The sequence below is a fragment of the Ambystoma mexicanum genome, chromosome 6q (assembly GCF_040938575.1).
Source record: "Ambystoma mexicanum isolate Mex_15411 chromosome 6q, UKY_AmexF1_1, whole genome shotgun sequence".
Lineage (NCBI taxonomy): Eukaryota > Metazoa > Chordata > Amphibia > Caudata > Ambystomatidae > Ambystoma > Ambystoma mexicanum.
In genome coordinates this window covers 1,451,917,413-1,451,944,452 of record NC_090937.1, presented here as the reverse complement: position 1 = coordinate 1,451,944,452, position 27,040 = coordinate 1,451,917,413, and the positions used below count along the sequence as shown (strand labels likewise).

General features: G+C 46.2%; 1 long non-coding RNA gene across 2 annotated transcripts in view; it reads right to left on the bottom strand.

Annotated features, from left to right (window-relative positions):
* Positions 1 to 14,631, bottom strand: part of LOC138515628 (uncharacterized) — a 1,173,490-nt gene extending 1,158,859 nt beyond the window's left edge. For both annotated transcript variants that reach the window (XR_011282118.1, XR_011282119.1), the window contains exon 1: positions 14,381 to 14,631. This is a non-coding gene — a long non-coding RNA (uncharacterized lncRNA). The remainder of the gene's footprint in view (positions 1 to 14,380) is intronic.
* Between the last annotated feature and the right edge of the window lie 12,409 nt (positions 14,632 to 27,040).

Sequence of the window (27,040 nt, the reverse complement as noted above, 5' to 3'; positions counted from 1 at the left end):
TTTGTTTTTCGAAACTCGAAAATGGGCGTCGACACAGGGCGTGCCAGTAATACTATCCCTAGTGTGACGTCCACTGTACCCATGATCCCTCACGCATCTAGGACCCTCACATTGTAATTTTTCTGACATGGGGTAGCATGAGGAGTAGCATGAGTGCAGATGATCCAAGCAGATAGAAGATAGATAAGATAAGACTACAGGCATCCATGCGCCTTCTCTCAGAGGGGAGGAATTGAAAAGTGCATCGGCTGAAGTACCAAACCATGTGTGTGTGTGTTGCCGCAGAACGTTTTACAAAAGGAACACAAAAACTATAGACGTAACATACAAAATAGAAGACAATGAAGATTCCAAATGGTTTGAATTAGCTTTGTACTTTTTTGCAGAAACCAAAATACTAAATTGGGTCGCATGTGAATCTAAGCAGATACAAGCATCAGAAATACGATTACGGTGAGTAATATATCCCTTCTGAGGCTTGTGGAATCTGCTTAGATCACATGCTGTGCATAGATTAGCGAGCAGTGCTAGAAGGAGGTGGGATTTGAGAAGGGTCATGAGCAAATAAATGTCTTAGAACCGCTTGTCCCATTTGAGTATCTGTCTTGGAATGGGTGTCAATGCAGTAGTGCTGAGTAAAAGTGTGAATAGAGCTCCAAGAAGCTGCTTTGCAAATGGTATCAAGAGGAACATTTGCAATGAAAGCCAGAGTGGCCCCAATGGCTCTTGTCGAGTGGGCTCTGGGCGTAAAAGGCAAAGTTTTGTCAGAAAGAGAGTAACACAACTGGATACAGTTCACAATCCACTTGGAGATGGCACCCTTAGAGACGCGATCTCCCTCTTTGCCTGTGGCTACGGAGACAAACAGTTGATCTGTTTTCCTAAGCGGTCTTGTCTTGTTTACGTAGTAAAGGACCGCCCTATGCACATCTAGGGTGTGTAGTTTAACCTCAGCCGAGCTTTGTGGGTTTTGGAAGAAAGCCGGAAGCTCGATGGACTGGTTTACATGGACTTTAGAAATAAACTTAGGTGAGAACCTAGGGTGTGTAAGTAAAACCAGCTTATCCTTATGAATAGTAAAGAAAGGATCCTGCACTGACAGAGCCTGAATTTCACTGACCCTTCTTATGGATGTAATGGCTACTAGGAAGGCAGTCTTATAGGTCAGGTGTTTATGCATGGGCTCAAACGCGTTCCACGTTCAGGTCCCATCCTGGTGGTGGGTTAGATATAGGAGGATGAAGTCTCTTTACTCCCTCCATGAAGGCTTTAACCACGGGTACCTTCCACCACGACACCTTGCTATGTGAGGTGGTGTACGCTGACAGTGCTGCCAGGTGTACCTTTAGTGAGTTGAAAACCAACCCTGTGTCCAGCAGATGGAGCATGTATGTCACGATTGTGGAAGGAGTGCAATCAACTGGGTTGATTTGTTTATTCTGGCACCAGATAACGAATCTCTTCCATTTGTCGAAGTAGCAATGCCTCGTGTTAGGTTTCCTAGACTCTTTTAGGATGTCCATACACCTCTGTAGTAAATTGAGATGTCCAAACTCTATGACCTCAGGAGCCATGCTGCTAGGTTCATGGAGTTTGAGGATGCACCTTCTGACCTTGGTGCTGGGACAAAAGATTGTACCAGCCCAGAAGTTTGATGGGATCGCACACCGAGAGTCTGCGTAGGTGTGGAAACCACGGTTGTCTCACCCACATGACAGCAAATAGGACGAGCGTCATCGACTCTCTGTTCATCTTGTTCACCACCTTCCTGATGAGAGGAGTTAGTGGAAAAGCGTACGCAAACATCCCTGACCAGTTCATCCCCAGGGCGTTCCCCGGGGAGTCCGGTTGGGGAAACCTGGATGCGAATCCTGGGCACGGTCTGTTTTCGCTTGTGGCGAATAGGTCTATAGTGGGGAAACCCCACTGAGAGAAGAGATCTTCTACGATTTCTCTGTGTAGACACCATTCGTGTTCCTCTGGAAGGGGATCTCTGCTCAAAGCGTCCGCTAGATAATTGAGATCCCCTGGAACATGTTGAGATGACAGAAAGATGTTCCGTCTGAGTGCCCATATCCAAATTTTCTGGGCAAGTCTGGACAGATTTGGCGAACGAGTCCCTCCTTGCTTGTTCAGGTAGAATATGGCTGTCGTGCTGTCCGTCCGGATCTGCACCGACAGGTTCAGCAGGTGGGGCTCGAACGCTTGAAGTGCTCTGAAAACTGCCAGAAGCTCTAGCAGGTTGATGTGATTCTTGGCCACTGTGTGAGACCAGAGACCCTGAGCTGTGTGGTGGAGATGGTGAGCTCCCCATCCTGTCAGGCATGCGTCCGTCGAGACTACCGCCTGTATTTCGGGATCGTAAAAGGGTTTCCCCTTGGATAGATTGTCTCTTGTCAACCAGTGGAGGCTTTGTACAAGTGTTGGCGAAAAGACCACTAGATCGTCCCACTGACCACTTGCCTGAGACCACAGTTTCGCCAACCATTCTTGCATGGGACACATGCGCAGGCGCGCGTGGGGGACCAGGTAAATACATGACGCCATCATGCCCAGCAAACGCATTGCTTTGCGTACTGTTAACTGGCGACCGGTTTGATATTGCGGAATTTGCAGTAGTATATTCCGAATTCTTTCCTCTGAAGGAAAAGCCAACCCCTCTTGAGTATTTAGAACAGCTCCTAGGAACTGCATGGAGGTGCTGGGCACCAGACTTGATTTTTTCTCGTTTATGGAGAAGCCCAATTCGAAGAGGTGGTCGATAGTTCTTTGAATGTTTGTCCTACAAATTACGGGGTCTCCCCTGTGATGAGCCAGTCGTCCAGATAAGGGTACACTGGGATTGCCTCCCTGCGTAGGTGTGCCGCCGCCACCGCCAGTACCTTGGTGAATACCCTTGGAGCCGAGGCTATCCCAAAGGGCAGTACCTTGAACTGGTAGTGCTGACTGTCCACCTTGAAGCGCAGATATTTTCTGTGCGCTGGGAACATGGAAATATGAAAATAGGCATCTTTCATATCCAATGTTGCCATGTAATCCCCTTTTTTAGGAGGGGAATTACCTCTTGGAGAGTAGTCATGCGAAATTTTTGGGGCTTGACATACTTGTTTGCAGGCCGTAAATCCAATACTGGGCGCATTGTCAAATCTTTTTTTGGCACAAGGAAGTAAGTTGAATAAATACCCTTGTTTACCTGGTGTCCCGGGACGAGTTCTATCGCGTCCTTTGCGAGAAGATTTTCGATCTCTTCGAGTAGGATCTTCTGGTGGTCTAAGGAGTGTATTCTTTGTCGTGGAGGGTGGATTCGGGGACGCTCTAGTAGTTCTACGCAGTATCCTGCGGACACTGTGGACAGCACCCATCTGTCTGATGTGATCCCTTCCCAAGCTTGGGTGAAGATGGAAATGCGTCCCCCTACTGGGGATACGTGAGAAGGGACCCTGAACGGAGCATCACTGTTTTGGTGGAGGCGTGCCCCCTCCTTTATTGGGACTGCCTCTACCCCTACCACGACCTCTTTTGTTACCCCTGCCATAACTCTGGGTAGACTGCTGGTTAGTGTTCCATGGAGTACCCTGGCCTTGGGAATAGTTTGAGCCTCTTTGGGAGATTTGTCCGCGAGGTCGACAAAAATTGCCATTCCCTCTTTGGTTAGAGGGTTTGTTGGTTGTTTGCCCTAGGCACTTGAATGTCTCGTACTCGTCCTTGGCATTCTTCAGCGCATCCTCGAACGCCTTTCCAAACAATAGATCCGGCTCCACCGGCTTATCTATCAATGATGCTTGGGTCTCGGCCTTGAAACCAGACTGCCATAGCCAAGCATGCCTCTTGATGACCGTGCTTTCAGCAATTAATCTGCCGGCTTTATCCGCGGCATCAAAGGTTGATTTTAAAATGCAACCTGACACGGCTCTCCACTCCGCCGAAACTCGTGCCAATAGGCTTTTTAAGGGTTCTGGGGCAGAGTCTATGAGAGCCGCGACTTCTTCCCACTGGTGGCAGTTGTAACTAGCCAGCAGGGTGGTGGAGTTGGCAATCCTTGCCTGGGTGGCGGAAGTGGAGGCTACGTTCCTGCCCAAGCCATAAATCTTTTTGCTCTCCTTGTCGGGGGGAGCTTCGGACGATGACAAGGGTGTTCCCGCCCTCTTATGGGTGTTTGTAACAACCAGGGAGTCCGGTTTGAGATGTCCCCTTATGTACAGTGGGTCAGATTGGGCAGCCCTGAAAAGCTTTTCAATTCTGGCGTTTAGTGCCCTAGTGAGATTGGGGTTAACAAGGGAAGGGTCTATCCTCCTTTGTATTGACTTAAGGATAGGGATGGCCTGAGCAACAGGTCTCCTTTCTCCCACCAATTCCTCTGCAAAGTCCCTCTCTTCCTGAGCACCTTGGGTGTCAATGTGGAAGTGCTGTGCCGCTCTGGACAGGACATCATTTCGGAGAGGCTGGTTGTCGACAAGGGAGTCGGTAACCGAAGGTTCTTTCTCTACCAGGGATCTACCCTGTATGTATCTGGGTCGTCCTCCTCCTCCTCCCCCTCCTCCTCTTGGTCCTCATCATCCCCATAATAGCCCGTCCCAGTTTGCTCTTCGAACATGCCCACGTCTGGATCCTCACCAAAGGATGGATCTTCCTGATATTGAGAATAGGGCTGTATATAGAAGGGGTCTGAAGACTGATTGGTGCTTCACCCCGGGACTTCTTACTTGGGGGTATTGGATCCTTAGAGCCTGAGGGAGTTGGCCCTTCTGGGGTATAAGAGAGAAAGTGTTCCGGGTTTTTGGCATCCTTGACATTACTCTGTCTATGTCATCACTGGACCATTCCCTTGAACTGGGAATAACTCTTTTCTGGAGTGCTTTCCCTGTTTTATCCCGACTAGACCTACTGGTTTGAACAGGGGTCTTAGGGACAAGAGATTGAGACTTGTCTGTCTGTTTAGGTGGAGTAGAATGTAGTTAGGAGTGGAAGTAGGCTGGGACTGCTTACTTCGTTCTTTTCCCCCCACCCCACGGGTGGAAGAGTGTTTCCCCGATTTTTGGGCCCTATCAGAGCTTTTCGATGCCTGGCGCCGAGATTCGGGGTAGAGTCCCTTTCTCTGGAGAGTGTAAGGGATTCGGTAGCAGCCTTCACACTGCCTGCAGACGCCGACTCCTGGAGTGTGGCCTGGGAGTAGAGGTCGGCGTCGTCCTCCGACGACCGAACCTCAGTCACTAAGGGGAGCGAGGCACTCTTAGCAACAGTGGAGGGTTGCCTGGTGTTATGAGGCGATCTCGAACATGAACGCCCAGAGGACACTGACTCGGTGGACCGTTCTCTACGTGCCCCTTTCCGAGAACTTGACGTGCGTGTCGAGTCTCGGTTGGACCTTTGCTTGCTGGAAGTGGTGTGGGTAGCGCTTGTGTCGCCGGGTGTCTTCCCCATAGCTGCCCTGCCGGACAACCTTCCGAGGTCGGGGACTTGCGCTTGGCTGTCCATCGATGCCACATAGCCCTCGCCGTCCGAAAGTACGGCGTTGCTGCCATCGCCGAAGGCACCCTCCGTGGCCATGGCCTCTTGTTGCCTGGCGTGGTGGGCCCAACGATTTGTCGAACGGTCCGTAAGGGTCTTCGGTTTGAACCGACTGCACACTCTGCAATTCGCCTCGGGATGGTCCCTGGGCAAGCAGAGGTTACACGTGGCGTGTCTGTCAACCCAAGGATACTTGCGGTTGCACTTGTGGCAAAATTGAAAAGGGGTACCCTCCATACGCACCCTGTGGTAGCGGGCTGGGAGTGTAGGAATATAAGTAATGTACCTATATTAATCAGAGTGTAGGATATGTGCCACCCCCCACTCTCCCTACTTGCAGGGCCGAGTCCAGAGGACTTCCGAGGCCCGGGCCGAGGCCAGAGGCCTTCCGAGGCCCGGGCCGAGGCCAGAGGCCTTCCGAGGCCCAAATCTGTCGCTGTAGTTCGACGGTTGACTTTTCTCCGATCCGGCGTCGAGTGTCAATGTTCGGAGACTCGATGTATAGGTGGAATAAACGGGGAAATATATAACAATATTTGCAAAATCTGACTAAGTCAGGGAACTCCGCTCAGTGCTTCCGACCAGCATGGCGGAAAAAAACTATCTGAGGGTCCTAGACGCGTGAGGGATCATGGGTACAGTGGACGTAACACTAGGGATAGTATTACTGGCACGCCCTGTGTCGACGCCATTTTCGAGTTTTGAAAACCAAACTGTAATGCTCCGCAGCTTCCACTAGATGTCGGCCTATGCACAGCATGTGATCTAAGCAGATTCCACAAGCCTCAGAAATATATATTTCACTAAAAAAAAAACTTTGTTAAGGGGACGTTATGGTTAACTTGCGCTACTGCAAACCTATCAAATTCACTAAAAAAACTTTAAAAATGCGACATAATACAAATGTGCCATTATGGTTCACAGTAAAACCGAAAAACCCCAGAAATTCGCCAGTTATGGTAAGCTAAGCAACCATAAATCTGGCCACCACCGTGCTCTGCTAAGAGTAACACCCAGGACATTAAAGATGACATCACAAATATAATTTATTACATCACTACCTATAGTTGCAGGCTACAAACACCGAGATTTTGCATGCGCCGTAGGAGAAAAAAAATGCCAAGTACACACAAAGACGATAATTTAGTTATGAAATAAAAGAGTGGATAAATAAACAAATTACGTCTCGTCATTTCAAAGAAGACCAAAAAATGTTGCTAAGTTATACACAAAGCTATGTGCACAAAGTAAACGTTTCAAATAAGAAATATTTATGGTAAAAAAGGTTGAGTGCAGTCATACCCTGCAAATGAGCAACCTGTGCACTCTGCAACATTACAGGAAAAAATTAACAGGGCAGAAAAATAATACGTCAATTATATTAGCACAATTAGATGTGCAGTTATGCTAAAATAAGGCATGATTCGCTGTACAGTGGCCCAAAGTAAACTTACAAAATATTTACTGCCTCCATTCTTTTTCTGCAAATCAGACACAAATGTGTTTGCAGCAAAGAATCTTCTTTGACTGATATTGCATGTCCCTTACAAACTTTTTAAAACATATCCTTATGAATTGCTATTTTTTTTTACCCTTTCATTCCGTAAATAGCTAGGAAGTTTCTCTTTCGATCAAGGTCAAAAAACAATTGCCCCTTTACATTCACTCGGATGTGCGGGCGTATTGAGCGGTCAACCAAAAAAAGCAACTCATGTGGCCTTCACTCAGAAGCCAAATACATTCTTGCTTCGAAACAACATATAGAAATCCAATTATGAGAACCTCTACTCCCATAAACCTCCTGAAGCACTGTTTCAAGAAAACACTGCAGATGATGGCCTTAGTTTTCAAAACTGAAGAGGCCAATTTGAGGGAAATATTATTCCAAAACACATTTATCCCATACGCTGTAATTGATGCACCTCAGTAGTCAGGGAATAAGACTCATAATATATTTAGACGACATATGTCTGATGTGTCAGGAGAAAGAAACACTACTAGTACAGGTGCAGACGACAAAATTGTTAGAGGACCTGGGGTTCCTAATAAATTGGGAAAAATCCAAAATAGTACCGAACAGTCAATGGAATTTCTGGGGTTAATAGTGGACTATATTCAGGGATCTTTCAGTCTACCCATTCCCAAGGTGAACGATATCAAAAAGCAGCTAAGACACTCATGCGAAGGGAGAAATGTCACTGAATGACATCGCGAGGTTAGTGGGCCGCCTAGTGTCATCAATCCAAGCTATATTTCCAGGACCACTACATTACAGGGCACTCTAGAGGTTAAAGATCAGACACCTCAGGAGGGGCGCTTCTTATAAAACAAACGTTAGCATCACCCAAGAAGTGAGGGAAGAGTTGGAATGGTGGCTACACCACATGGATGCATGGAACGGGAAGGCCATATTTGGCTTATACCCGAACCCAGTGGGGGTTTCCCATAAGATTTCTGCATTAGAAGATCTCTAAAACTATTATAAAACTTTAGGATTTGTTCAAAATTAACTTCATATAAATGTCTAGTAGCAGGCATCGAAGAATTGAGGGGCTTACAACCTGCATTTGAATTGTTTAGATTTTTCTACAATTTGAATATATGCAACTGCTACTCTGAAATTTGTTTTATGTATTTCTTTTCTCTTTCTTTTTTTAACTAGAAGACATTTTTCCTCCTTTTCGTCCTTTTCCTCTATTTTGAGCACTGGGTTCTTCTGTTTAATCACGTCTTTATTTATCATTACTTCCTTTTCTGTCTTTTCATATTGGTTATGTGAAACCATATGATGGCCAAATGATGTAATAAAAATATTATACTTTCTTTTTTTACATATTTTCGATTTGGGTTTATTTCGTTTGATTCAATTTTGATACTGAACATACTGTAATCTTTATTTGCAATTTTTATAGCATTAAAACAGTATTATTTATACACTGAAAATGTTGGGATATCTGTGGTCATTCTTACATGAACCATGCATCAATATGGTTTTAACTAGGGGTGTGATTTGATACCATAGAACCCCAGTTATTGCAAGGCACTCCACTAATTTAGCACATTGGGCTAGGTGTCGAGTGCTCTCTCTTTTTTCCTTTTGCAGCATTATCTTGTTATGTTATTTAATACTTCATGTGCCCAGCTGCTGTTTATTCTTTCTCCCCAAAGGGCACGCCAACTCCTTTTTGTGTTTGAGGTTATCCCCGAACCTGGTCATCGAATCCAACGTCAGCAGATGTGGCTGTGGAGGCCAATCCGGGAACCTGTCGACAAGGGGCAGGTGGTCGGATCAGGAGACAACTCTCCATATCAACTGCCTGGAGTTGCCAGCAGGGTCCTTCGCAGTAAAATGTTGGACTCAAGAGAGGGCACAATGTTGTGTCCTGCTAAAGATGGACAATGTCTCTGCAGTCAGGTACATAAACAGACTGGGTGGGAAAAGATCCAGACTACTGGCAGAATTGGCAAAAGATTTCTGGGAACTCTGTCTTCAGAGGGAAGTGTCAGTGACAGCGGAGGACCTGTCGGGCCATCAGAACGAGGTGGCGGATTGGAATTCCCTATACCTCAGGGATGCCAGCGATTGGAAGCTGGACGAGGAAGTGTTCCAAAATCTAATGACTCGATGGGGACCATGCCAGGTCGACTTATTTGCATCGAGACGAAACAAACAGTTAATTTATGAACATATACAGTCACACTGCGCCTATACAGTCACACTGCGCCAAACACTGAATTTCATCCAAAATCAGACGGATGCCGAAAAGCCTTGTAATTATAATTGGGCAGATGCAACAGCAAAGTGATAGGGTCAATTTAAAAATAAAAAAAAGCCTATGGCAATACTCCTATTGTGGATTAAGTGAACCTAAGAACAAACCAAGCCTCTGAAGAAGAGATTAGACTCGAAACACGTGTCAGGCTGACTTTGGATTGAATAGAAATATATGCATCTATGCGTGAAATTCACAGTTTTTGGGGCAGTGTAACTGTATATGTTCATAAATTCACCACTTGTGCTGTGGAGTGTTGGGCTAAAGCACCCACGTCATACAATCACCCGCTGCCTTCTATACATTAATCTCTAGAGTGCAAGCACTTGGGTGACTGTCTTACTTGCCCCTTTCTCTCTGCCTTAAACAGTTACCCCAGTTCTTCCGCTGGAGACCTGACCCAGAGGCAGAGGCGACAGATGCCTTACTACATTCATGGGGCCACCAGACAAACTACGCGTTCCCTCCTTTCTATATGATCGCGAGGACGCTAGTCAAGGTGAGGCGCCAGAATGCATCTCTAGTACTAGTTACACCGGATTGGAGAGGTCAAGTGTGGTTCCCCAGTCTACTGGAATTATCACACCACAACCCAGTGACGCTACCCAACAACAAATTCATTGTTCGAGACCCCAGGGATCTCCGCCATCCACTAGTGAGGTCAGGCAGAATCAACCTAATCGCATGGGCGATTTCAGGAGATCTTGGGTTAGGCCAGGACTATCGAATGAGGCTGAAAACATCATCATTAGCCAATCCTGGGCTCCAGGAACACACAGGGTTTATATATCTGCATGGGCTAGATGGAGTAGCTGGTGTTTGGAGAGGAATATTAATCCTGATGGAACGGATGTAATACACGTAGCAAATTTCTTAGCACAGTTGGCAGCCCAAGGGAAGGCAGGTCTGCGATATCGGCACGACACCCTAGGATCGAAGGCATAGCGATAGATGAACATCACTTCAACTGTAGACTAGTAAAGGGAGTAAAAAAGACTAGACCTCCTAGTGAAAAATATACTCAACTGTGGGATTATTTCTACAATGGCCAGATAATCAGGACCTATCCAGGAAGGCTATTTCAAGAAAGCTAGCCATGCTACTATATCAGACGTTAGAGCACTAGAAATCAACAGGAAGAGTGTATCACCTAACAGAGTGACCTTTCTCTTAACGAGAAGGACCAAGACAGGTTTGAGATCCATATCTTACGAATCTTTTCCGAGACAACCAAAATGATGCCCGGTCAGATGATTAGCAGCATACGAGGATATGACAAGGGAAGTAAGATCTCCGGGAGTATCTCAATTACTGATAGCAATTTGTAATCACTTTAAGGCCATAACACTGGCTACCATAGCCAGATGGCTTAGATGGGTAATGGAACAGGCAGGCATTGACGTAGTCAAATATGGCGCTCACTAAGCTAGAAGAGCGATGGCTACCAAGGAATTCAACATAGGGGCCAGAGTAGAGGACATTATGAGGTTGGCAGATTGGTCGAATGAATCGACTTTTAAAACTTTCTATTTTAAACCAACAGAAAGTGTGGCATTGTTAGTGGTGATTAAGCTTTGAACAAGCATAATCCGAGCCTCCGATCTTGACATAGAATTCAGATTTTCAACACATTCGTTCCAGAAAGTCATAATTCTATTAAAGACACGAAGGCGAAGGATTATCCCACCCTATCAATCGTAATATTGGAATGGAATGTAAAAGTACTGGAATGTTTACATGTTTCTGCAATTACTGAAATGGTGCATGATGAATACATTAAAGTGCTACAGTTTCTGTTAAATGAACCAAAGGATAATATATATATATATATATATATATATATATATATATATATATATTGTGGTTGGTTTTACGATTGTCCCACCCCCTTTCGGTTTACAGTCACCAGTTACTTTATGTTTCTATAGGTACGGTGGCGGACAACAAACAATCCGGAAATTGAACTCTTATCGGCATGGAACGGACGGGATTGCAAAATACACTGGACGCCTTCTTGACTGGACAAAGAAAGTGGTGGAATAGTAGAAGGACAGGGTGATTTATGGACAAGGAATACTATGATTGGTTGAAGTTGTCACGTGGTCAGTTTAGGGACCAATAAGAACAGAACTGCAAAGACTCTAAAACATTGGTTATGGTAGTTTATTTAGTTTTGTGTTTTATTGGTTGATACTTTGCTGCTGAACAGTAAAAATGGAAGCGAAGCATAATCCTTCGCCTTTGTGTCTATAATAGAATTATGACTTTCGGGAACGAATGTGTTGAAAATCTGAATTTGAACTATAAATGCAGCATGTCTCTTGTCTCAGAAGTGCATACCTCACAGATATATCGTTGTACATCCCCACCATACCCATGAGAGCCTACACTAGCTGTCAGCAAGCCCTGAAAATGCAGGTAAACCACAAAGGATATCTACAGGAAAAGAATAGGATGCGGGCCCTTATTTGGGTGCGAGAGTTGGCCACATGCCATAAAATGCTTGGAAGCCCATAGCACATCAACCAAAGTGGATGGAGGTACTATATTGTGGAACATTTTCCCCATTTAAGTCGGGATGACCACCATTCCACTATCATTCTAGACAGCGCTGCGGAGGGGGCACCCAGCAGCTAAACAAGCGAGGGCCAGTAACCTGTGGGGCAAAATAGGACAATAAGGGAGAGGGGCAGATCACAGGCTGGCAGGCAGCAACCTGTGACTCAGGGGAGGCGCAACACCTCTCCCCAGTCCTTTCCACAGACACACAGTGCCGGGGAGGATGAGTGAAACAAAGGGCCAATGCAGAACAAGAGAAGGTGCCATGCACCAAAAGCAGGAGGCAGGAAATCCCCAGGTAGGGAACAAAAGAGCACCCCAAGGGGCGAAGTGACGTCACCGCCAGCCAGCTGGGGGCTTGTCAGAGCCCCTACACAAGCAGACATAGCCTAGGGCTGGTCATCCACAATACAAGGAGCTGCTCAAGCAGCAGAAAAGTACAAACCTGTTTGGGACTCCACACGGAGTACCATACTTTTTCTTTCCCAAGGACCACCCCCCTCACCCCCCACCCAAGAAAAAAGGGAAGAGAAAGAAGAAAAGAGATCCAGCTTAACGAACGGGGCCCACGTCGTTGTGGGAAGAAGTCAGCACGGGCCAGGGGTCACAACCCTGGACCCGTGCCCAAAAGTGTACATTATGTATTATTATGATGAAGATGATTGTGTTCTTTTCAGAACTACCAAAAAAAGCATTCATTACAGAGGCACAACACGTGTTCGGTTTTCCTAGAGCAACCACTAATTAACGAGCGTCCTTTATTTCAAGTGTTTAAGAGTTGGTAACCGGTACTTACGTCACCTTCCAGGTGAGGCGGAGGTAGTTTTCTTAAAAGAAACTCCGTCTTTACTCAGAGCTGTTCATACATTGCTAAGGGGGTAAACATGTATCTACATCTCAGGGTATAATTAGTGAGCTAAACGTTTGTCACAGGATGTTAAATACCGCTAATTCGCAAGCAAAAACAAAGAGCAATACAAGGTATGAAGCATAGTTTGTTTTTTGATGGGTTAAAAAGCGATATATCATGCACAATTCCAACTACAATGATCACCTACGGCTCTTTCCAATTTCATGCTATTACCACCCACAAGATGTTCACGTGATCTGCTAGTGTACTGGAACTCACTTTTGAAAAAATTCGAGCAATTTTCAGTAGTGCCACTGCTTTCATTGAATGCATCAGCTTCTAAAAATGAAAGGGTGTATTAGTATCAAGGGAGAGGGTAAAGCTAGAGCGCATTTAAGATGAGCGGTGTGAGGGGCAGAAGGGTCTGTCAGGAAGGATGGACCTGGCGGACATTATCCGCCGTCATATTGTGTTTGTTTATGACATGCTTTGAGACAAGCAATGAATGCCATGTTGGCGGGCAGGGCTTGCACAAAACATGCCCCTAACAGCACACACACAGTCTTCATCCCGTCCTTCTCCCCGGGCATTGCATGCCGGCCTCTTGAAGATTTAAAGATAATGCGTGCGGATACCGGGGTATGTTGTAGTATCTGGCGGCAGCCGGCTAAACAGGTTGTTTTCTCAGTGCCTCATTCCAGGGCAGGCATCAAGCTCGCGCGTAGGAGGGGGGAAATGGCACAAGGTGCACTTCGGTCCATCACACGCGGTAGCATCAATTCTCCTCCTCCCAGTCTCCACTCATGGCTGGGAGAAGTATTCCTCCGCGGGAACAATAATTGCATTTTCCCAGCTGCTGCTGCTAATGACCCTGCTTCCATATTTGTACATCTCCTTGTTATACTGTACTGACATTTTACTCTGCACAATAAAATAATACGTTTGATGTGACGAACATAAAGTATTCCCCAAAACTATCTGGGCAACTAGATGGCTACATTCTTGCCCCTAATAAACAGTACGAGTGAGATATTGAAACGACCGAGTCCAGCGCCTAAATACTACTGTATCCCACACCCCGCCCTCACTCTCGACAAGCAAGCTCTCTTCTATGACATTTATTTAAAAAAAACGATCAAGCAGTCACCAGAAAGGTGCGTATATAAAATAAAGACAATAAGCTGAGCGGGGGAACCAGCTGTCTTGCTGCGCACACCGTGTGGAAATAAACGGAACTAAAGTCTGCACATCTGCAGCATATAAACATTCTCGCACACATTTCGCAGCTAACTCCGTAAACAAGGAATTCCCGGTTTTGCAAAGCGCAATATATTAAGAAAAATGAGGACGCTTCGGTGTCACCTCCAGCACGACCAGGCAAACATGAATAAACAAAAACATGGCGAAAGTGGCCTGGGGTTCTCCCTCGCGCTGTCAGATCATTTTTCCCAGGCGAACATCAAGGCTTTTGTTACAACCAAAGCGGTCATTTGCATTGGTGAGCCGGTAGGGCTCCAGTCTGCGCACAAGCTCTCTCTGTTCTACAGGGCTCCGCGCACACTCAATGGCTGCGAGGCGCCCTCTCCGCCGCCCACGAGCACCCCTGCACATCCGCGGGATCCCAAGGGGACTATTCACCCGTCACCGCCTCACCCCGCGGCCATTAGGTACGAAAAAAAGAATCACAAACCTGGAAGGTTCTGCCCCAACCGAAGTCCCCTCTTCTCCCTTGCTTCCCCTCGGCTCTGCTCTCACTGACAAGATCAGTCTGAGATTAACAAATCCATGCTGCTTCCCTCCGCACCTTCTGGGGGCTCCCCGGACACCCCGCCGCTCCCTGTCACGGCAAACTTCTGCGAAAGTTAAACATTATAACGCTATATATTTTAGGATACACAATTTTGGCGCGGAAAGACCTCGCACATCACGTACAAACCAATGCACACGCTGCACAGGAAATGTGTTGTCAGTGCACTTGGAAATAACCACGGACAGCCAGGACCTGCAAGCCTGCGTGAATAACAATTACCTTAACAAGCTGCTTATTTCTTCCCGCGTGCTTCAAGCAACAGCTTTTATATTTAATTATAACGACCACTTCTGACTCGGTACTCCTTTGAGTAGACCCCAGAAGAATGATCACAAATATTGAATATAATGCCCAGAGAGCCAACAATTAAAGGCACATCATTAAAACAAACGTTTTAAGAACCTCACCACTAAACAATGAATATAAGGAAATTGTTCCACTATAAATCTGCTAATTGAAACTAGGCGACGTTTGCATCTGACGCAACCTTGCTAAACTCAAAACATAAGTCACATACCATTTGCCATACCTTGCCGTCAAGGCTATGGCAATAATAAACAATATGGTCATAAACGGCAATAGATTGCCGTGCAGCAATTTAAAGCGGTATCCTCAAATTGCAGTGTTTAAAGGTGAAAGATTAGACATGCTCCCTCTTGTGTTAAACCAAGAATACACGCCGTTTTCTCTGACATTTCACTATGGCTCAGTTATCTGTTCCATTAGGCAAACCCAATTCAAGTACGGTTACTCGTTTCTTGCGAGTGTTATACCTGTCCATTGGGCCACTCACTTGGCAAAGAGAAACTCCAGGTGACCAACTCGTCCTTACAGTAAACAGCCCAACGATCCCACAAGCACAGCCTGCTCTCAAGTTTGGTCTTCCCCGTGTGCGCTGAGGGAGAGGACTTCAGTTGTATAATAAAAATTACCCCTGCTAACTGCGCAGGGAGTATTAATTCTATTAAAGACTAGGAGGTGGGCATTATGCTCAACTTCATTTATTACTACTCTTCAGCAGTTTCAACAACTATAACCAAACAACATTTCAACATTTAAATGTCCCAAGTGACTTTTCCACTTTCGAACTACATATCCCATAGTCTCTGTAGTCCTTCATACTCCAGCACAGCTATGACCACTTCCTGTCCCTGAACTCCTCCTCTCTTTTACACTCTCAGTGTACTTTAACCATTAACTTTTCGTCTTGCCAACTGAGCGAAGACTTCTTCTGCACCAACTGGGCGCTAACTCTTCCACTGCGCTGACGGCTTTTCCTTAGCAGGCACCTTGCTCAACTATTCTTCTGCTCTTCCCCTATGAGAAACAAACAGCAATGTCAGGGTGGTGTCTACGTTTGTTATCATATCATCACGACAAAATATATACATAAGGCATATATGATCAGAAAACATTGGGTGGGATCTAATGCTCGCCTCCTAGTCTTTAATAGAATTAATACTCCCTGCGCAGTTCGAGTTCGAGCCGAGTTGAGCAGTCTTTGCAGTCCTTGTCAGGACTGAAAGGCTGTCAGGCCGCAAAAGAAATGAACCCAGAACCCGCGTGCCCCGCGCAATCTTTGCAGGGGAGACCAACAACAGAGGTTGAAGAACCGGAAAAAAGATATCCGAGGAGTACGGGCCCGGCTCCATCAATACTTCATACCTCACAACCAATAAACCACCCAGCCACAAAACAAGCACCTAAAGCACGCTTACCAGTTCAAGCAAATCCTGGCCCTAAATCCCCCCCCCACACTCAACCACCCCAAGCGGGACTCCCAGCAGATGCTCAAACTGCATCTTTAACCCTGCAGCACCAAAAAAAGCCATATCACTGGCTAAAGACTTTCAAAGCATTCAACCGTCGTCTGCGACCGAAGCCGGCGTGACAACGCATCACAATTCGGCCTCTCGGCCGCAAATCCCAAAAGAATCAAATGCGGAGCCGAGCGAAGACCCGACCTCGCGCCAACTCCCTCCCGCCGGGAGCAGCCCATTGCAGCATATCGGAGGATAGGCTGCGAGGGGCTTCGCCCCAGCAGGGGGAGCAACCGCGGATGAGCCCGCTCACAACAATAACACGAGCGCCGCAGGAAATCGAGAAATCTTACCGGCTCCCAGCACCACCTGCGAAGGACGAGCGCCGAGGATCTCGACCAGGTCGCCGGCAGCTCCAGCTCCCGCGGAGAGACCGGCTCGCAGCACTGTTACAGCTATGGTTCACGTGTCGGAGACCGCGGAGGAAGCAGCAGGAGCTGAGGGCTGGGAGAATCACAGCAAGCCTCCCCAGCTCCTCGCTCCAACACCCCCGCAGTCTGGAAGAGCGCCCCTAGTGGTGATCGACGGAACTCAACCAAACAGTGTTTGGGAAGAGTTCGCTTCAGGCAAAAAAGTCACACCTCAAACAGACTCAGCACCCGGCACAGAAACTAACAAGAAAAAAAAAGGTCCGACACAGCCTGCTCAAAAAACACAGAAAACCAAGCAGGCTAATGGCAGCCAGACAAAAAGAAAAACTAACAAAAACCGAAATCAGCAAAAAACGATAAAAGGGAAACAGGACCCCTCAAATGAAGCACTACTAAAAACCACCTTCTGCAATTCCCTGAAAGACTCTTTCTCCAGACAGGGGAAGCGTAAACACCATATTCTCAACAAATTAACTGACAACGAGATACTGGAGGCTCTAATTTACCCAGTGCCGGCAACTAAAGCTCGCAAAACGACATCCAAGGTCCTAGACTCAGAGGAAAAACGTTAGACATCGCCAAACAACCAGCCTAGTCAAAACTCAAACAGCATAACACAGGACCCAACAACGCCAATTGGCAAACTCATGGACAAACCACCACCAAAAGCGGCAATCATAGACGAACACCCACAGTACTCTATCGATCCTCTGCCTCAAAAGGAAACCAAGTCACAGCTGGACGAAGATGCACCCTCCCAAGCCAACGGAACCCACTCGGAAGCAGAAACAAACATTGGATCCCAAAACAAGCTGCCGGAATCCCAAACTCCCAAAACAGCAACACATAAAATCATTGAACAAAGACAAGACCCATCAGCTCCAGCAGTCGGAGCGGACTGGGAAGTTTTGCTAACGCCCAGACCCATGAGAACAAGTACCCTAACAAGGGACCAAAGAGGAAGTTACCTGCCACACAATCAGACACAAGAAAGATCAAGATCTGAGCAGCCCCAAACATCACCGGCTAGACCCGGCAGAATAAGCCTCTCTCAAACAACAGAAACTCCGTCAAGGAAACCAGACATGATGACCATAATGTCAGCGATAACCATAGCTCTAGCTCCTTTCGGAAAACTTTACTAGACCCTAAATGACACGCTAAAAGACAACACAACCCTAATTGCTCTCATGCATACGAAACTAATCTTTCTAGAAGGCTTCATCACGGCCAAGGAACAAGAAATAAAAACTAAAGACCATACTCCGAGAGCTGAAAAGGGAGAACAAAAACATTACTCGACTGCAGAAACCCAAACAGAGCAACCACTATGCGCCCAGATCTTCAGTTTCCGAAGCAGACTACCAGAAGAGCCCAAAATAAAGAAAATCCTGGGAACCAAAGGAAAAGAAACACGCAAGAAGAATCAGTCACCCAACCAACTCAACACAACAACAGATCCACCGACTCAATTCTCAGAAAAGAACACACTGCAGAAAATCGCACAATGACCAAAGATTCAACTACCGATCGTGGCAGACCAGAACAAATACCTCTTACCAAACAAACTACTTATACTAATCAGCAACCAAAATCACCCCCCACTCATCAACTGGGATAACAATCTATTCAAAAATCGCCAAGAACAACGGAAGACTTCTTGGCGGATACAAACTTAATGAACCTGTCCATACATTTAACGCCAGATCAAGATGCTGAAGAGGTCTCAACAATTAGCATCGACTCGACCCCACCAAAATCAAAGCAACAAACAAAAAGAAGACGAAAAAGCGCAACACCACATCGCAACACCCCCAGAGTGAACTTAAGATATCCGAAAGGACTGAATTTCACCTCCCAACCAAAGCCAACCCTTCCAGTATCCCAAAAAAGTCAAGCCCTATTCTCGGATGAAAGACGCAACGTCAACAATAAAGACACCCCCCCCCACATTGAAAGAAATAAAACCAGGAGGACAAAGGAAAGAACCCCTCGACGCAGACCAATAAGCCAATCCCGATCAGGAAAAAAGGCCCCTTGGAATAAGCCCAGAAAAGAATGGACCTCCCGCGCATTAAAGAAAAAGGATGATGAAAACCGCCAGACAATAATCCTCAAAATGGACACCTGAAACCAGAAGACATCTCTCTAGTAGAACCATACCACAAAGCCCGTAAAGCAAAAGCATACATACACATAAAAAAGAACACAGGAATCACCCAGTCTAAAGAAACTGACACAGATCTACGACAAATAGGCTATCTTCTGACGGAACACTGGGCCGACAACCAAACACCCAACCAGCAGACCCGGTCCAGCCCGGACAACTTCTAGTCGCACCGCCTCGGAGCTAACAGAAAAGGTGATAACACCACCGGAAACACCCCGCAAAAAACCTGTCATCCAACGCTGAAAACCAGTCGAGAAGGCGAGAAAGAAATACCCCATCCACTGAAACAGATAGAACCCAGAAAGATAAACGACGCTGGCAACGAAACAACAGCAGAAAAGCTCCCAACACCAAGAATCAACCTTAAAGACAAAGAACAGAAAAGGAAAACCAGACTCTCCCTTGGACCGATAAAACAGCTATAGTCCTGGTTTCCTAAAACAACCCCAAACAGGCCTACTAAATAGCAACGACCAACGAGAGCAGAGAAAGATTCACCCTTAGGAAAAAGAACAAACCTGCTCTCAACGACAACAACTTTGAAAATGGCATCGTGGAACACCCGAGGATTCAAACACCTGATGAAAACAGGAAAAACGAATCTAGGAGACTTCGACATTCTAGCACTACAAGAAACCTGGCTCACAACCTCACCAGCTTTAGATGGTTACGAATTGACAACTTCAAAAGCTGTAAGAGGAAAAATGGGCCGCCCTTCTGCAGGCCTCCTGAGCGCAGTTCGAACAGGCAGCGGTCTGGAAATAGTTAAAGAGCTATCTTCCTCACAGAACCATCTATCAATTAAGGTGAAGTGAACCAGACAAAACTCGATCACGAACAAAAGCTGGGAAACCCCGATCGTAATAATAACAACGTACTGGAACCCAGACAAAATCTCAGATGACGATTTTCTTCGGGAAAGACTGATATGTTTAGGATATTTATTCTCTGTGAAAGATAGTGAGCTAAAGACTCTGGGTAAGTCTCTCGTAACCAGGACTAATGTCTGGCAGAGGGACTCCCAGGACCCCCCTTGTTAATTTGCATATTTAAGTAACTTTGGGTCTCACCCTAAGTTACTAGGGGAATCCAGACGTGGACCCCTTGCTCACTATTCTTAGAGAGGCACAGATCCACCCTACTGATGAGGTCCAACCAGACCGAAACACGTGTCTGGGGTTTCTGTTGGTACTCTTGTTCAGTAGAGAATTGCCTAGCATTTCGGTGCTGGACTGCCCCAGGGCAGGACAAAGACTGATATGTTTAGGATATTTCTTCTCTGTGAAAGATAGTGAGCTAAAGACTCTGGGTAAGTCTCTCGTAACCAGGACTAATGTCTGGCAGAGGGACTCCCAGGACCCCCCTTGTTAATTTGTAAAATTAATGGACTCCAGAAACCTCCACAACACGGCATTGCTGTCAACAACAAAACCCCCAATTCCAACCTGGGAAAGAGCATCTCAAGCGGGAACAATTGACTATATATTCGCTTCAGAAGGCATGTTAGAACTCTTAACCTCATTTGAGGTCCTACGCACAGAGGAAAGCGATCATAACATCCTTCAAATATCATGGACCCCACAACACCCAGTCAAACACGTAATGTCGGAAGAAGTGGAAGTAACAACCCAAGGCAATCGCCTAAGACTGAACGCTGAAAGGATAAAAGATCTGGCACAAAACTACAAAAATAAACTTGCCAAAGAGCCTAACCGGTGCAAAACTGAACCAGACTACCAACCCCTGTTAATTCAATACCAGATAAACCCCACAACGGGCCAGAAAAAAGACAATCCCCAAGGACATCACAAGTACGATAAACTATTGGTACTCAAGCGCCGTGCACTAAGGAAACTAAAACGCCTTGTAGCAAAATCAAAATCGATACTTATGGAAAAAAAACTAAGAGAAGAAACAGCAAAATATAAAGCTTGGTTAAAATCTTACCGCATCCTACTATACCAACAAGACTCAGAAGAAATGCTCAAAAAGGTAATGGGAAGAAACTCCAGAGACTTCTGGTCACTCATAAAAAAGATAGACAGCAAACAGGCCAACAACCTAGCCAACACAGTGAGTGAAGAAAGATGGACGACCCACTTTTCCACCCTATTCCAAAGCCCCAACGGATTACAAACCCTAAACACCGCTAAAGATAATTCAAATTGGGAAGATATCTCCGACATTGAAGATATAGAAGATGCAATCCGCAAACTAAAGCCTAGTCGTGTGCCCGGCCCAGATGGAATAACAAATGTAGACTTAAAAAACAACCCAAATGAATGGGCCGAGTTTATAAGTCTTGTTTTCGAAACGGTAACAACCTCAAAATTGATACCCCGCTCATGGACAAAGGCCACGGTAGTCCCGATTTTTAAAAATGGCGACAGAACTGATCCCACTAACTACCGCCCAATCGCACTACTAGATACCATCGGGAAAATCTTTGGCTCATTGTTGCTAAAAGGCTTCCAAAGGTGGGCTTCAACCTCACCCAGCTGGGATCCCCTCCAATCAGGCTTTACGAAGAACACTGGTACACAAGTAAACATCACGATGCTCAATATCATAAAGAACAAAACTCGAGCACAGCAACGTAAGGTCTTCATAGCCTTTGTGGACTTAACACAGGCCTTTGACAAAATCGACCGAAGCAGGCTATGGGCCAAACTAGAACGATGGAAATGCCCATCCCAACTACTAGATCCTATAAAGGCACTGCATCAAGACACATCAATGAGGGTAAAACTAAACCACGCTGGAACTCTATCAAAAGAAATTGCAATCAACAGAGGCGTAAAGCAAGGATGCCTGTTGGCTCCAGCACTTTTTACGGCTTTCATTGGGGATTACAAAGACTCTGGTAAAGATCTCAGAACCTTCGCACCAAAACTGGGTGACATCCCAACTCCACGGCTTCTCTATGCAGACGATATTATACTCCTCGATCAAACGCCTGTTGGGCTGCAACGCCAACTAAACAACTTAGCAAACTATATTTCAGAAAACAATCTCGAAATAAACAAGGAGAAAACAAAAATTCTGATCCTCGAGAAATCAACTGCTAGAAAAAAAAAATTCCACTGGTCAAACGAGAACACCAAAATTGAAGTGGTAAAAGAGTTCAAATATCTTGTGTTGCATTCTTACTTCGTTGCTCAGGCAACGAAGTAAGAATGCAACACAATCTTTGGGAAAAGACCAGAAAACTTACAGCTCAGGGTCGAGCAATGGACAGGAAATTTGGCCGCTTCTCTTTGCTCCCAATCATAAAGTTTTTCAAGGGCAAAGTGGTCCCAGCCCTGACATATGGTGGGGAAGCCTTCCTGACAATCCCAAAAACCATCTGGGACAAGTTGGAGGGCTACTTTAGGTGAGAAGTAATCCAATTCCCAAAATCAACAGCGATAGCGGCAATCCGAAGAGAACTAGGACTAACTTCTTTGAAAGCGACAGTGGATGCAAATGAAATGTTGCTACACAGGAAAATAATCAGGCCAGACGCTCCAAGTCAGTACAAATTAATCAATCAAGAAATTCAAAGAGGAAACTGCAAATCGTTATCCGCCTGGGCGATAAAAAAGAAAAATACTCGGATAGAACTCGGTTTCACCAAAGAAGAACTTTTCCTCACCCCCAACAAAATCAAAAAGAAAATGGATCTACAGGACTGGATACTTACGCAAGAAAAAGCAGCAACAAATAAACTTCTCGCCCATTTGCTGCAACACACAAAAAAACTAAACGATCACCCACTAATCGTGAGAAGATTTCCTGAGAAAACAACAAGACAACTGTTTTTAAGGGCACGACTAAACCTCTTACCAACAAATGAAATTAGAGCATTGAGAGGTCTGTCCAACGTGAGTACTTGCAGACAGTGCAAAGATCCCACACAAACCGAAACAATACGCCATCTTTTAATATCCTGCACAAAAACAATCGACCTAAGGCAAGCCTTTTTACTACTGCTACTAAAGCCCTCTGTTTTATGAGAAGAAGAAGTCTGGTGGAACCGACTCATAAGTGGAAACAAAACCTCTTGGACGATTGCAGCAGCAAAGATCATAGACTTATCCTTGGCAAAATGCCTCAAAGAAGATAACCTCCAGGAAAATTGTCAAGGAAACTCAACAAATGACCGACTTCAAACCGACACACAGCATCTGTAAACCAAACGTTTTTACCCGCAGAGTAACTCACTCCCAACACAAAAGACGAAGATCTTTCCTGCACAGACCCAGCAGCATTTTGTAAAATCAAAGAAATTTGATAAACACAAAATAAAAAAAATAAAAAAAAATACTCCATGCGCAGTTAGCAGGGGTAATTTTTATTCTATTGCAAGACTGGAGGCGAGCATTATGCTTGTTTAAAGCTGTCCCAACACAGACGCTGCTATATTCTTAGCAGGCTTAAAGTAGAATTCCCTAAAGTTACAGTCATTCGCCAAGTCTGCTTCTGCCATAATATCTTGTAAGGGTACCCCCGTTGCATATGCTTTGGACGCCATTGCTCCTCTTACAGAGTGTGCTCCATATTTCTGCAGATCAATCCCCGCTGCTTGCATTATCTCCCTGACCCATCTCACGATGGTAGCTGTCTTTATAGCATGAAAAGGCTTCCTGCGCGCTATTAGCAATTGCTTCGTACTCGCTGCTCTGTTCTCTGCTGTTCTAGCCTCATACTCCTTAATGCAGCTAGCAACACACCATTTAGTGTTATTCGGGAAATACGGGTAGTGCACTGTGGAAGTGCCTGTCTTGGTCCTTTGTACTACTACAAAGGTTACTCCTTCCGGCCCGAATTTCCTCCTATTTACCTCTAGCGCTTTGATATCTGATAGTCTTTTACAAGATATGAGACATAGCAGCATCGCTAGTTTGCCTGACAGCTGCTTGAGAGATAGATATCTGTTTGCTGGCCAACTCTCTAATAGTCGCAGCACTATTGTCACGTCTCATAGAACCTTGTATTTAGGCTCTGGCGGCGCTTTAAACCTAGCTCCTCTAATGAGCCTACAAACCGCCGGGTGTTCACCTGCCGGGACTCCTTCGATTGGAAAATGTCCCACAGAGATTGCTGATCTGTACACTCCTATGATGCAGAATGTTTTCCCATCGTGCAAAAGCTGCGCTAGGAAATTCAGAATCGCTACTACAGGTGCTGAAATGGGATGAATATCTCGCCTTCTGCACCAACTAGTCCACTTGGCCCAAGCCGCGTCGTAGGTCCTTCTAGTCGATGGAGCCCAGGATTCTGCAATGAGACTTTCAGCTTGCTTCGAAATGCCTTGCAGTTCCCATCGCTTCCTGATATCCTGTACGCGACGAGCAGGAGTGTCCCCTTTGCTCTCAGAGGATGACACTGCCCAGCTGGGTCCGTGAGCAGTCGCTCTCCTTCGGGGAGGACTCTCGGCAGGTCTATCAAAAGTTCCATCAGCGTCGGGAACCATACAAGGGTGCTACTAGCACTAGCTCTGCGTTCTCCCTCCGACATTTCACTAGCACTCGTCTCAACATCATGAACGGGGGAAATGCGTAATGGGTCCCTGTTGTCCAGTCCTGGAGGAATGCGTCTGTACCACTGGCGTCTGGGTCTAACTTCCAGCTGAAGTAGCTGGGTGTCTGCGCGTTGAGACCCAACACAAAAAGGTCTGTATGGATCGGGCCCCACCTCTGCTCCAGCCTCTGGAACACTGCCAGATCCAACCTCCAGTCGCTGGAGTCTGTGAGGTACCGGGAATTCCAATCTGCTACTACGTTCAGTTTTCCGGGCAGATATTCTGCCGTCACTGCCGTCCCTGTCTGCAGGCAATAATGCCAAAAATCCTTCGCTAGCTCTGCTAGCATTCTGGATCTTGTTCCACCTAGGTGGTTCATGTAACGAACTGCTGAGATGTTGTCCATCTTCAGCAGAACGCACAACTTCACTTTATCTCTTGTGAAAGTCTTTATCGCGAAGGAGCCTGCCAAAAGCTCTAGGCAGTTTATGTGCAAGTTCAGCTACTCTTCGCTCCATTTTCCACCTGTTTGTAACTCTCTGCATCGTGCTCCTCGGCCTAAACGACTGGCGTCTGACTCTATGATCAGGTCTGGGCGATCCCCGAATATGGCACGACCATTCCAGGCATCCATATTCTGCAACCACCACTCCAGTTACACCACTGACTCCTGATCTAACAGTACTGGCTGATGATATCTCAGTCCTTTATCTTCAACCTTTGTAATGCTCAATAGTGCAAAGGACCTGGAAAAATGGCCTGTATGGACGCTGCTAGAAGGCCCACTATCCTTGCTAGGACTCTCGGAGAGATCACTCTCTTCCTCAGGCACATCCTGATTTCCTTTTTGATGTCTCGGATCTTCCTCGCCGGCAGCTCTAGTGTGGCTTTCCTTGTGTCTAACACAAAGCCGAGGAAATATAGCCTTTGAGCTGGCTTGTTATCTGACTTCTCTATGTTCACTAAGAAGCCTAGGGATTTTAACAGATCTAGGACCCACTTCGTCTGGTATTTCAACGTTTCTGGGTCCTCTACTAAAAGCAGGAGGTCGTCTAGTTATATTATTAATCTTATACCTTTCTCTCGAATGGCTTCTGCTACGGGTTTCATCAATTTGGTGAAAGCCCAAGGAGCTGACACAAGCCCGAATGGCATCGTCTTGAATTGCCAGAGTTGTTTCTTCCAGTGAAAAGCTAAGAAGGTCCTGGACTGCCTCTGTACAGGGATTGTCAGGTAGGCATCCTTCAAGTCTATAGTTGACTGGAGCCGACACGAGGCACTGTGTAACAACGCTGATACAGGGATTAACCCGTGATATCACGTTGTTGAATCTCGAAAGTACTACAAAGCATTTTTACCCATAAACAAGTTACTGTTTTGAAAAAGGCCATTGAGAGGCTGAAACACGTGTTAACAAAAAAACAGGCAATGGAGTCAACATAATAATAAAATATAAAAAATATAAAATTGCTCCGGTAATACTGAATCAAGTGTGACTTAATTTCATTTATTCAAGAAGGTGGCGCAGTCTAAGTGTGTACCAACCTTTCATCCTTCAAGTCTAGCCTGGTCAGCAAGTCTCCCTCTCTCATGGAGTCTCCGAGTTGATGGATCCCTTCCATCTTGAAATGATGGTATACTATCCATCCGTTCAACTCTTTTAAGTTTATAACTGGACGTACCTTCTCCTTCCTGTGAACGAGAAACATGTTGTTTATAAAGATCGGTACAACTGGGCACCTTTCTATGGCTCCTTTCTTCGCTAGCAGCGCTAACTCGGTATTCAGGGATTTCTACTCTGTTATCGCTAGGCGCGGGCGCAGGGGGATTCTCGTCTGCACTGGCGTCTGCACAAATTCTAACTGCAGACCTCTGATGGTTTGCAAAATACAAGCATCGCTGGAAAGCACATGCCAGTATTGCCAGAACATACTTGTTCTCCCTCCCACTGGAGGGTAGGTTATCGCCCTTACCTGGTGTGAATCCTTGCCCCCGTCCGAAACCTCTACTTCTGCGCCCTCTGTTGTTACAACCTCTGGCTGGGAAGAACGTATCCTGCTGCCTGTTCTCCCAGTATTGGGCGCTCTGATTAGGGGGTCACCTTCCTCCTTGCTGGCGACCGGTCGAGCGACCCCTGTAACGACCGGTACCCAGAAAAAACTCTGTGCGGGAAGATCTTTCGAATAGATGCCTGGGCTTTCTCCAATGAAATGTATGTGCCCACAAAGCAGCCCATTTCCTTGCCGAAAGTCTCTCCGAACAGGAGGCCCTGAGCAGCTTCTCCCACTTCGTAAGAAGCTAGATTGCTAAGTTTAGCGTCTATTTTCAGCAGTAGCCCTCTCCTTCTCTCCGATGCAATCGCGCAATTAGCATTTCCCAAAAGGCAAACGTCTCTTTGGGCCCAACCTGCTAGAGCATCCGGGTCCACTTCTTCCCCCGTGTCTCTCGCTCTTTCTGCCAAGTCCATGATTTTGGCGAGAGGGCCAGCTAGATCCAGGATCTTCTCCTGGCAGCTCTTCCATGACCTGTCTATGCCTTTCCGGGGGTCCTTGCTAATCTTGGAGACAAATGTCAGCATCTTGGGGTCAAGTTCGGGTGCTTCCGCCACCTTTCCTGGCAAGTTTGGACGAGGGCATTCAGCCCGGAGGCGTTGTCTAACCTCCTTGTCTAGAGCTT